Genomic DNA, 13,327 nt, shown 5'->3' on the forward strand with positions numbered 1-13,327 from the left:
AAAAGGAAAAAATAATAATTTTTTTTAAATTTTAAAAAATTAATTTGAAAAATACATTTTCAAAATTTATAGATAATTAATTTCACAAATATATATATATAAAGTGAAAAAATATTTTTAAAAATAATAATTAAAAATTAAAAAAATATTATAAAACATTTTAAATATATATTACAAATTTTTAAAATTAATAATATAAATTAAATAAGTAAAATAAATTAAAAAAATAATATAAAACTTAAAAAAGAAAAAAATCTAAGAAAGAGACAAAATATAAAAAAAATAAAAAGTTAAAAAAGTAAAAAAAGTAAAAAAATATAATAACCTGACAAATCAGAAAAGTGATGGCGTTATTTAGAATGGCTCCACCCAAAAATAGAAATTTTTTTTTTAAATCTCCCGTTTTTTCAAATTTTTTAGTATTTCTTTAGTATTTTATACAGATAGCACTATAGTTTCACCACTTTTTAGTATAGAAAATAAGTTATTTTTATATATAATTAAAAAAATAAATTATTTTAATAATTAATTTATTTTTTAAGATTACTTTTATAAAAAAAGCCTTGCGCCGTGAAGGGCTAACTAACTCCCCAAAGGTTATTTTCTTTCTCTTAAAGACACACTATTGTAACCAGAAACTGATATCCAATTTGTTAAGCACAATTTCAGTAAACTTCCTATTTCTCTCGATCGATTCTTCTCCTCTCTTTCTCTGTTTTCTCTGTCAATTTTCTCTTTCAGATTTCCAGTTTCATCAAAAGGTTTCTTCGTTACGCTAACTCTGCTGGATTCTTCTCTGCTAAGGTTAGCTTGTTCGCTGCACTTCGTTTATTAGTTTGCGTATTCTAGAAAATTGAAGAAAACAAGAGAAATTATCAAAGGGAATCCTAATTGTATGTTTTATATGCTTTGCCTTGTTTTTTTAGAACTAAGCTCCGATTCCTAGACACGATTGGCCAATTCTGAATATAGTTTTCTAGTTTGAGGTTTTTATTTTTATTTTTTTATTACCGATGATTGGTAGGATTTACATGAGATTGGGATTTGAGTTTGCGTTAATTTACTGTTTGATTATAAAGTAACAAGAAAAAAGAAAAAAAAAAGAGATTTCCATTGCCAGTTGCTGTTTAATTTCAGTTTAGTGCATGTTTGAACCAATAAATTGCTATCCTTTCTTTTTAGATGAGAATTGAATTTAGGGTTCTGTTTAATTTGTCTCTTTACTCAAATGTGAAACTTCATCAATAGAAACAATTATAAGAATCTTAGGAAAAATGCATGGATTTAGAGTCCTGGAAAGAAGTTGAGTATCTAATCATTTTTTTGAACTTGGTTTATCAAAGTAGATGTTATATGTTAAGGCATCTATAAGTTCATGTTTGCAAAAATGTCGGTTGTCTTCATAGATAGATAGATAATCAATTTCGTTTTGTAAATAAAAGACTATTTAATCTGTTTTGCTGCATACCTGTGGCTTAGACAAACATAACCAGTTGTTTGATTTTAGCATGTTCTTTACATGTCACTATTAGTTCAAAGTGATCTGGATGTTCGTATTGGTTCTTGTATTTTGAAGTTCAAGGTTACCATTTCCTCTGTGTTATTGTCTACCAGGATTTTAGGTGTGCTCAAAATGGCAGATGTTCAAGACATAGATGGCAAACCATGTGAAGAAAAGCTGCCCTCTACATCCCTAAAGCATGAAACTCGTGATAAAATACTTTCGAGGCACAGGTAAATTCGATCACCATTAATTTATGTTTCAATTATTCCTATAGTCCTATCGAAGCTTTTATGAAGTTGATTAATGTGGGTGTTTCATGCTTTTCTTTTATATTTTAATCTAGTTAATTAATGTGGCTTGTATCGTTTTGCCAAAAAAAGATTTAGGCTTATATCCTGGCACAATGTATGGTTTAATAATAAAGTATATTTAGTTGTTATTATGAAATAAGGCCGATACGTGCATAAATATTACTATCCCCTGATTTGGCAAATGTATTTTGGACAAAAAACTGCAGTTTTCTTGCTAGGATTTTGCCCATTCCATGTTTAGTTGGAATTAGTTTTTCAAATAAAATATGATCTTTTTCTTTCTCTATAATACTTGTTTTATTCACCCTCTTCTGCAGGAAAGAGATATCGCAACTGCAGAACAAGGAAATTGAACTGAAAAAGGCAGCAGCGAAGGGTAGCAAGGCTGAACAGAAGGCTAAAAAGAAGCAGGTGGAAGAAGAGATCTCTCAGCTATCTGCTAATCTAAAGGAAAAGCATGCTGAAGAGCTTGCTTCACTAGGCTTCAGTTATAATGGAAATGATAAAAGCAATACGGACAACTTGGTCAAGGCCATCGCTGGGTTGTCTGTTGCCCCTCAGTAGGGTCACCCAAAGACCAGCAAAGGTGCAAAGAGATGAGAGAAAAGAGCTCAGCAAGAAGCGGCAAGAGAACAACGAATACAAGAAGAGCAGAGCAGCATCATGAGCGATAGAATGATTGAAGATGAGAAATTTGAGAGAAAACTCAAACCTTTAGGATTCACAATCAAGGAAATAAAGTCAGACGGACACTGCCCCTACCGAGCTGTTGAAGATCAGCTGTCCCTTCAGTCAGGAGACTCTTCTCCTTATGCATATCAAGAGCTATGGGAAATGGCGGCTGCTTATATGAGGAAACACGTCCGATTTCCTCCTGTTTTTCCTATCTGAAAATGCCATTGATGGAGATTTGGATGACTCACCTGCACAGAGATTCGAGAACTAAAGAAGTGGAGTCAACTGCTGCATGGGGAGGACAGTTAGAGCTTGGAGCTTTAACCCACTCTTTGAGAAAACATATTGTCGAAACCATTTTTTTGAAAAACGGAGATCGACTTTTAAAAACGAAAATGGAGTCGCCACCAATCCTTTGGGTGTGATCGGATCACCTAATAAATATTTTGATTAAAATACTTATTTTGGCCTATGAAAATCAAGAAAACAGGTTCGGGAGTTGGTTATGTGCGAGGAAGGATTAGCACCCTCGCAACGCTCAAAATTGGTACCCAATTGGTTAATTTATGTTCTAATGTCGAAAATTTAAAGAGATTTTAAAATATAATTTCTTTTAAAAGCATTTGAATAACTTAAATTGGATGTTAAGATTCTCTTGTCTCAGGGAAATAAAAAATATCATATTCAGCATGTTAGTATACAATTTTTGAACCCTTGGAATCAAGATCATCTTTTGATTTTCGAAACTCATGCGTTGAAAACTCAAAAGGTATATTTGGCCGTTTGGTCAAACGAAAAAGTCGAAACCCAGCACGTTAGAGCACGATTTCTTGAATTTTCAAACACGAAATATTTCCTTATTTTAAGAAGTTTTTTAAATGAGGGTGATTATAAAAGTAGTGGCGTACATTTTATTCAATTTATTTGAAATAAAAATGAAATGAACAATTCAAGGTGAATGAGTTGACAATCTCAATCGTGTATCAATACACGGAAATACAAAAGCAATGTACCTAATATGGAACATATACATGGGGAATATATTTCACCATTTATCAACAATAATACAAAGGTGCAAATATGTAAAATAAAACACACAAAAACAAACAATAGACAAACAAACAAAACAATACATAAACATTGATGCATAAATATAAAGGTTATCATATAAGTGACTTTCAAAATAAATATTATAAGCTGAAATGTAACATTAATTCTATACAAAACAATTTAAAACTAAAATAAGTAAAAAAATGTAATATCAATTATGTACATAAAAATTGTAATGTATGCCCAGGCCAAATTTTAAAACAAATAATATATATACTAAAAAGTATAAATGAATTATATATACAATCATATAAAAATATACTAAAGAATATGAATTACAATCTATATAATATAAAATCAATAATAAAATTTGTTTATTAACAACATATAGTGTACATAAAGTAAAAACTTAATGAAAATAATATATAAAAATAATAATAAATAATAGAGTTTTAAAAAAAATTAAAGATTTAGTAAAATAGAATCTTTAAAAGAAATAAATTGTACATAAGTAAATTTTTAAGAAAATATAAATATGAAACAACATGAAATTGATAATATACATAGACAAAATTAATTTTAATATAAACCATGTGTATATAATAATATATAAAGAAAATCAAATTTAGTATCATACATAATTTTAAAACTACGTTATATGAAAAGAGTTTTTTAAATAATGACTATATAATTTAAATAAATAAAAAAACAAATACGAATAAAACACCAAATTGAAATGAGGTAAAAAAATGACTAAAGTAATTCACAACGTATATGTAAATAATTTTTAAAAGAAATGAATATTAAGTAAATTAAAAAAAATAAAAGAATTAACTATTGAAATGGAAAAACAAACTTAATTGAAATAGAATTAAACTAAAGGGATAAAATAGAACATTAAAACAGAACTAAGGGCTAAAGCGCAATGAGCGCAAATATGTGGGGATTGAAAACGAAATCACCCCAGATTCTTGAAAGCAACGTTTAAACACGGATCAAAATGAAGCTTATACAAAATTTCTGGGCGAAATTAGAAAAGGTAAAAGACCTAATCACATAACAGCGCAGGAGGGAGGGTCCGATTGCACATAACAGCGTCGTTTAGACGCTTAAACCCCAGGCACAAAACGGTGCCCGTTTTCTCTTTATTATTTAAAGCAATTTTTTTTTGCTTTAAAATCATTTCAACCCTTAGTTAAAAAAAAACTTTTAAAGCTTTAAAACTCTCCCATTTCTCCTTAGATACCAGAACATTCGGCCATTTTTAAAACAAAACCATAAATCGCCTTTTAAAATCCTCCCAGGTGGACCTCGACGGTGCCAAAATATGCTTCCATCTCCGCCATGGCTTCAAACGGTCCCTAGGGATCCGTCTGCCTTTGGGTCGGAGGAGCATACACCGATCAGATCGACGCCAAATGATAGGTAAACACCCTCCTCTTTTGCCTATTTGTAAGATTGATTCAAACGAAATAGAAGAAAAAGGAAAAAAAAAAGAGTGAACTACCTTCAAACTTATTTGATTTTTTTGTGCTTGATGTGTATCTTTTGCTTCGTGTATTCGTGAAAAAAAAACATAAAGATTCCTCATTTTACCTTCCAATCTTCAACCTTTTATAGCCGAATATAATTACAATAATCTTTATTTTGTTGTTATTTTCTCGCCAGATATTGCGGTGGTGCGGGTGTGTTGACGTGGAGGCACGATGGAGCAGCGCACGATGCGGAGAGGCGCGAGACGTGCGGTGCTTAGAGGCTCGGTGAAAGGGCCTGCTAGGGTTTCAAAACCTGCTGAAACTATTTGAAGTTTATGGGCCAATTGGGCCGTAAGTTTTAATTTGGGTCTAGGTCTGTTTTTGGTATTTGGGCTATTTGTAAAAAAAATGGACTATTTTATTTCAGTTTCTAGTTTATGGGCCCCGGGCTAAATTGGGTCATAACACATATCATGATATATTCTAGATCTTTTCCTGATGTGGAGATGGGGAAAGAGTACAAATCCGATGGAGGGTCCAGTTCGTCAGCTGGGACTATCCGGTTGTCATACCATAAGCATGCATTTGGGCGTGGAGAGCATTATAATTCTGTTTTCCCACATTTGAACATACAAGTCTGATGTTCAAGGAACAAGGAACATCTTCTTTTTACCAAAATTTGAAACTTGATTTTGATTGAAGCTAGTTGATTTATTATCTGTATTATTTTTGCACCAAGTTCGTCAATGAAGTAGTAGAAAACTTACTAGGACGGTCCCAGCATATAACACTGGAGGTTGAATATAAGACTTAACAGAAGGAAGGACCGTCGCCTAAGTTCTAATAAAAAAAAGCTGCTAATGCTATGATTGGAAAATTAGGCCATATGCTTATCCATTTAAAAGCATGTACTATGGTGGAAAATAAGGTAACCCTTGTATGTAATGAGCAAACAATGAGTGGTATGGCTACCGTTCTCCCCCTCCCTGATGTTCCCTCCTGCCATACTCGGAATCGCTAGACGAGATGTGATGGAGCTGGGATGTCTACGCACTAGATTTGTAAATTTGGGGATGGGAGCTATATTCAATGGTGATTCTAACCTATGTTGTTTTTCCTTTTGATTCATGGTGGTTCTAGTACCTACTTTTTGGGTTTTATCGCAGAATGGCCTCCCTTATTAAATGCTAACATTCCGATGATGGTTTACGGTGGCTTTAAGCCCTTACTGGTTAGGTAGTCTCTTCTGTTTGTGATTTTAGGCTGTTCTTAATTTTTGAGCTTTGGGTTTTGTTGGCTCATAATTTTTTTTTGGTTTATTATTCTGTGCCATTTAAGCTTTTTGGGAGGCCGAAATTTATACGATAGTAAAAATATATTTTTATTATTTTAATAATCTATATCTTTATAATTTTTAAAGGATTAAATAAAATTTTATGATTTTTTTGGGTCAAAGTATAATTTTTGTCATTACTGATTTAAAATTTTATAAATTATAAAATTATCTAAATGAAAATTTTCCCGGATCAGGGTCCTGCCAGTGGCTTCACCACTAATTTTGTAATACATAAACTTTTATTAGTGAAAAATATATATTTGAAAATAATATGCCAACCTTAGGAATGACAAAAAAAAATGAAGAATAAAGAAACAAATTGATAATAAAATTCAATATCTTAATGATTTAGAGATTAGAGTTTTCTCGACTTCTGCACAGAACACTTGGACATGCAAGCACAGTTCGTGATGTACGAGTACTAGAAGTTGGAATGGAATACCCCAATAAATATGTTTTTCTTGTTGCAATGAAGCGGTACAACATCAACAACGCTGTGAACTACTACGTTACGAAATCTCGCTCCGATAAATTCGAAGGAAAGTACGCAACAAAGGACAGAAGGTGTAAGTAGAAAATCATGGCGTCTTACCGGAAGAAAATCAGGCCATGGACGATAAAGAAATATATCGATCCCCATACATGTGTTACTACGGGTACAAATCAGGACCATCCGAGGTTAGAGTCAGACATGATTGTTGGCATTGTTCTGCCGATGGTGAAGGCCTATCCCTGGATTGAAATATCGGTGCTAATTGCAAACATACATAGCCAGTGCCAATACACTCCAACGTACTACAAAGTATGGGTTGCAAAATAGAAGACTATGGAAAAGTTGCATTACGGGTGGGAGGGTTCATATAACTATTTATAGAAATGCTGTCAGGTATTTGATTGATACATACCAGGTTCCGTAACTGATCTTGAAACGCGTCCAGGGTACTGAGGTAATCAGATAGTCTCTAGGAAAAGAGTATATCACCGGTTCTTTTAGACCTTCGAGCAATGTAGAAAGGCATTTCAGCACTGTAAACCTATGGTCCAAATTGATGGCACCTAGCTGTACAGAAGGCATCAAGAGCGTCTATTGCTTGCCGTTGCTCAAAATGGTAATTGGAAGATTCTGCCTATAGCATTTGCAATAACTCCTAGAGAAACGGCAGATGACTGAAATTCTTTCATGAGCCGGTCGCACCGCGTCGTTTGCCTGTAGCCCAACATATGTGTCATATTGGACAGGGGAACCAAAATACTTTCGGCGATTGATCGTTATAGATCCCTTTTTAATCGCACTCATCATTGGTATTGCATACATGTGAGATCCAACTACTATAGAAAAAAATCCTTCGATGACTGAGGAGATCTAGTCACCAACATGGTTTGTAGTTCCAAATATGTATTCATTGCAAATCGAATTTTCAATTACGTGGTTATTTCATTGCACTAAATAATATCTATTTATCGACAGGTTACAAGCTTGTCCAATATGTTTTCCATCAAAAGTTGAACAACAGAAACACCATTAATGCCTACGGACAACAGAAGCACCATTAATGCCTACGGTGCGACGTATGTTTTGAATATACCGTTCGAACAGTAGACGTAGTCATACGACGGGGGTCTACGATATGGGTACATGACACCAAACTTGGCGAATTACATCAATTCGTTACTAAAGAAGATGCATCATTTACTGGTAACATCGCTTTTCAAAGAGACATACTTTCGATTAGCTGTCTTGTTCCCTAAAAGGGAGTCGGTGTATGCTGGACAAATAGCGAACAGCTGTACATTCTACTAAGACGTGATAAAAGAGATTCGATGCAGTACAGTGAGAACGAACATGATGTATGTAGTGTGTCACTCACATCATAACCTTGATTTTTGAGTTACCAAGCATGTTAGGCTTGACCAGGAAATGTCAGATGCATCCTATCATGTAAACCTAACGGAAGAGACCTGCGATTGTGGGAGCTTCCAAGCACTTCGGTTTCTATGCACATATGCAATTGTCACATGTGGGAACATATAAATTGAGTACGTACCTTACATCAACGACGTCTATCGACTACAACACATTCAAAGTGTGTGGAGTCCTAAATTCCCACCCGTCCCAAATGAGAATATATGGCTGCCTGTGTCCAGTGTGCCATTCGAGCTGGTGCCAAATAAAAACCTACGTCACATAAAAAAGGTCAATTGAATTTCTCCCAGATAAAGAATAATATAGATATTTGGGAGAGGCATGATCAATAGAAATTATGCGGGTATTGTAGAAACTCAGAGCATATGAAGCCTACTTGTTCTCTGTATAGTGAAATATTGGGGCCCCAGCGTCAATAACATTGCTTTCAACCAGTAGATGTTGTCATTCCCCCACATGTCCACCTTGTGCAGTTCCTTCAGGTCTTACGGTGGCAACGGAATTCGTTGCCTCCACCCGAACTGCCTCAACACCCTGTCTATTTCGTGCATTTCCATCATCGCATATACTATCAACGGCACTTTCACGTCACACATCTATCAATTTTCCAACACTTTCAGCGAAATGTAGGATATGACATCGATGTTGGCTACAACATCCATTCAAACTGATAAGTAAAATTGTAAATACCATTATTTATTTATTTTTTTACGAATCATTACGTAATTAATATAAGTTTGAAATAATATGTAACTAACCTTAGCTCCTGACCGTTGATTTAATAATAGCCTAATATCTTCTAGAACCTCAGGTAGTCCTACGTAGCTTGGCCCATGGTTCCACCTCTACAAGTGATATGCTTGTCAAAAAGTATAATAATAAAAATTATTATACAAATTACGTATTTATTAATAAATGATGTTTACCTTGTCACCAATGGAAACATATATGGGTCAGTCACCTTGAGACATAGAATCGGTAGTCACCACCAAGCCCACGACTGCAACAAAACCAACCAACCACCGATCGATGCCGACCTCAATTGCGTGGCCCAACACATCTCCTAGTATAACATGGATAATACAACAAATCCCCAACTTAGTTTCTTGCAATCATTGAAGTCCACTAGATGTAATAGCCACCTTATGTGCACTAAATTTTGAGATTTTTCAAGCATTAAAATGCCTTCGATTAACCTCATGATGTATGCTCGGGCATATTTTTGTATCACCTCCTCTATTCAGTCTTTAAGGTCTTCAGCGAGCTCGTCGAAATTATCCTTCAACCAGTTCATTAATATTTGACCACTTCGAACTTCTCCAGGACCTTCCCCAACGGTGATTGACAAAAGGTCAGTTTGTCCAAAACAATCCCAAATCCCGTGATAACTGGCCTATCCACTGCCAGATTGAGTTGTAGCATTACGTCTTCGAGTGTGATTGTACACTCGTTGCTATAAAGTGGAAAGTGTATGTTTCAGGCCTCCATATTTCCACCAATGTGCTGATTAGTTACAAGTTGAGTTTGTAGCCCCCGAACATGCAAGACGCATGTAAGAATCCAGTCATTTACAAGTGGCCATGAATTTTAAGAATCGCAGGCTTTCCCATATTATGGATGAAGCCCTCCAGAACACGATCATCCGTCTATTTACACACAAAAAAATATAATTATAATAAAAATTAAATTTAAAATTATTGAAATTAACAAAATTTAAACTCTGGTCTTACCATTACTAATTGGGTGGCGGAAATATGTTTGTCGTTGAAGCAGATTAGGGAGGCAGCCATTAGTAAGAAATCAATTTAAAAGAATAAAAACAAAATAATTTAAAAAATATATTTTTAAATAAAAACTTCGAAAATTATTAAAAATGAGAGAATTGAGAGAAGAATGTAAATAAAAAAAATGAAATTTGAGGGGTATTTATAGGGTAAAAAAAAGTTACCGTTATTAGGGTTTATTCTATTGGGATCTGACCGTTAGCTAGAAAGCGCGTATAAGCCTTATTTTGCCGATTTTGATATAGTTTTTAAAATGTGTATTTACTATTCAATATTGCATATGGGTTGGATTGACATTCCTCATATTTGAAAATACAAAAAAAAATTGCTTTTAAACAATTTCTTTTGATAAATAACCGGGCTGGATTAATAGAAGAAACAAATTAAAAAAATAAGTCTGACCCATCAAGGCAACCCAGTAAACAAGGAAGCCCAATCTGAAAAAAGCAAAAGAAGCAGAAATAGGAAACATTTTAATATAAGTAAATAAAGGAATATTTTTTAAATTATGATGAAAAGTAAAGCCTTTAGCCATAAAATACGAGAGAGGTTTTATTGATCATCATTAACGAAAAAATATCTTTATCGTATCTCAGTAATTCACTTGAATAGTACAAAATAATGATTTTTAAGTTTGACTCTAATCACATCGATTAACTCCTTTAATAAATTTATTTATTTATTTATTTATAAACAAGGAGATTATAACTAAATATTAATATTTTAATTTTAATTTTTTTTATAGCACGTAATTAATAATGTATTGGTTTTGAGCATCACAAGAATGTTATTTTATCGTACATAATTAACATAAACTTAAAATTATCTTTAATTTTTATTTTTTAAAATTAATTTTATAAGTATCCAATTACACCTGATAAAAAAATACTAGTGATAACTCTTTATTTTAAAATAAAATCTCATATTTTAATTTTTTTAAGCTATAGTCGAGCTGATTTTTAATTAGTACCGGATAAAAATGGGATCAAATTCATATACTTATCTTTATTTTAATTAAATTAACCAATCCAATGGGTCTAGAAAGTGATACCAGTTGATCTCCATGGAGTCACCATCAACTTTCACGTCGAGGCATGAAAGATAAGAAACATGGAATAGCGAGGCAAGTGGTTCAACCTAAAGAGGAAAACAACAACTGATCCATCAAACATGAAAGATACATACATATATATGTATAAATATATATGCCATCACCCCCATGCAGCTGTTGTTGTCATTGGGAATTTTTGTGACACTGTAAAAGATATTCAGCTTCCAGTTCAAGACGATTATCAATATTTGCAGAATAACACTTTAGATTTTCATCAACAACAGTGAAATCATGTTTTTTTTTTGTACCTTGATATGGGAAATCTTCATAAACAAAACTTCCTAACATGCATTACTGATTCAAAGAACGTTAATAAAAATCCATGTTGCTGTGATGCCAGGAGCCGCCTTCGTATTCTTCTTTCTCTTACTGCTTTGTTTTAGTGGTTCAATCAAGTACTACTTCAGATGAATCCACCAAAGTTGACATTTTTCGAACTGTCGGTTTCTTCACCATATCCATATGTACTTGTTGTCTCTATTATCTCTTTCATTCAAATCAAAGAATATATCTTTTATATATAAATACATGTATATATATGTGTGATGGAAATTTTTTCTAGTGTGCTTAAAATGAATGGTTCTGCAAAAAAGATATCAGAAGACAAAAAATGAAAACGTCTATATCTTTCACATTTTTATATTCCTTGATAAATATTATTAGTAGCGTATAGATCAATTCATGCAGGTGCTGAAGTAAATTGATATGAATTCACACATTTATCTGTTAACTGAATATGTCCATTAAAAATATTACAGTGAATCCAGGGGTTTTCTTTTTAAAGAAAAAATCTAAGTGAAATGGGTTAAAGTGACCCTGGCCTTTGGCTTTATCATGAGCCAGGGTAACGGGGCAGATATATATATATATATGCCTGGCTGGCTGGTGATAATATTACGTGGTGATATCTGGTACGTACTCAAAGGTTGTATATATAGATTACGTACAACGCGTTTTACACTCAGAAAAACAAAAGTCTTAGTTTTGTTGATGCTGTTATCAAAAGACAAAGAAGAAAAGCAGATGCACCATAACTGTCATTCACTTTGGTGGGATTGATATAGTTGATGGATAAAGCGATAGATCATGATATGGATCCAGTTGTTGTAACATGATGAGAATATATTCTGAGTACTGATTAAATTAACACCAATATATATATGTAGAGATTATGCTAATATTAGCTAGCTCCAAGTCGAACCCACATTCTTGAATGGGAAGTCAAAGGACCAAATACCCCCATTGTGGAGTGTTATCAACACAATGACTGCATCCCCCACAGTTTAAAACTTTATAAAACCTGCTAATGGATCATTAGCTTCACATGCAATCCACTAAATTGAACTAGAAAAAGAAAAACAAGAGAGAAGTTATCATACTAGAGTTTAATCTCGTATGAAGTAGCTTTAAAAAATTTGTGATTAAAGTCATTTTTTTTAATGGGTCTGAACACAGAATTAATGAATGGACTAGCTCTTCTCATTTCTTTTTGATTTTTTTCTGACAAGTTTTCTCATCAGCTTTAGTCAAATTGAAGATAAGGGGCAAAGATATGTTAAGAATCCCAATCTGGCGATTAGCCAACCCCCTTTTTCTATTGATAATTTAATGTTTACTATTAGCAGCATTTGAAATCAAACCTATTAAAATTATTTGAAATCGCATGAAAAACTATGCTTTAGACTAAGTCGGTGTTGATGTAATATGCTATACCAATTAACCAACCATTGGGTGCATATTTCAACCTAAATCATAGGGCGATTACTATTAATGCAAGGCATTTCTCAACAGTTGAGTGCACTAACAATGGCGGTTCCAATGTGGTGGAATATCTCAGCTTCATTACATTCTTTTCCACGTGCAAGTAATAGATAACGTTGTGGGTCCTCAAGGCATCTTCTTCATGCTTCTTTGTACGGTCAATAACTTCGCTTTCACTGTTACCTTTCGGTTTTCCTGAACTGGAACTTATGCGAATCATTGGGATATGAAGGAACCTAAAAACGATAACAAAAGTGCTAACTCGTATATTGGATAGACCCACCTTCTTTTTCCGGTTTACATTTACATGTGAAAGATAATTAGAACACAAATGTATCAAAATTTATACAAAGATAGAATGTCTCGAAAAAAATCTTGATAAGCAACCAAGTTGAT

The 13,327-nt window shown here is 33.2% G+C and overlaps 1 long non-coding RNA gene and 1 pseudogene across 1 annotated transcript; one reads left to right on the forward strand and one right to left on the reverse strand.

Annotated features, from left to right (window-relative positions):
• Positions 1–462: 462 nt before the first annotated feature.
• LOC107930051 (OVARIAN TUMOR DOMAIN-containing deubiquitinating enzyme 5-like) lies at positions 463–5,716 on the forward strand (annotated as a pseudogene).
• On the reverse strand, positions 2,072–5,202 carry LOC121210799 (uncharacterized). The gene is made up of 2 exons (XR_005905982.1): positions 5,048–5,202; positions 2,072–2,738 (listed from the first exon to the last, which is right to left on the reverse strand). It is a non-coding gene; the product is annotated as an uncharacterized lncRNA (long non-coding RNA).
• Positions 5,717–13,327: the final 7,611 nt, after the last annotated feature.

Source organism: Gossypium hirsutum, chromosome A12 (genome assembly GCF_007990345.1).
Source record: "Gossypium hirsutum isolate 1008001.06 chromosome A12, Gossypium_hirsutum_v2.1, whole genome shotgun sequence".
Lineage (NCBI taxonomy): Eukaryota > Viridiplantae > Streptophyta > Magnoliopsida > Malvales > Malvaceae > Gossypium > Gossypium hirsutum.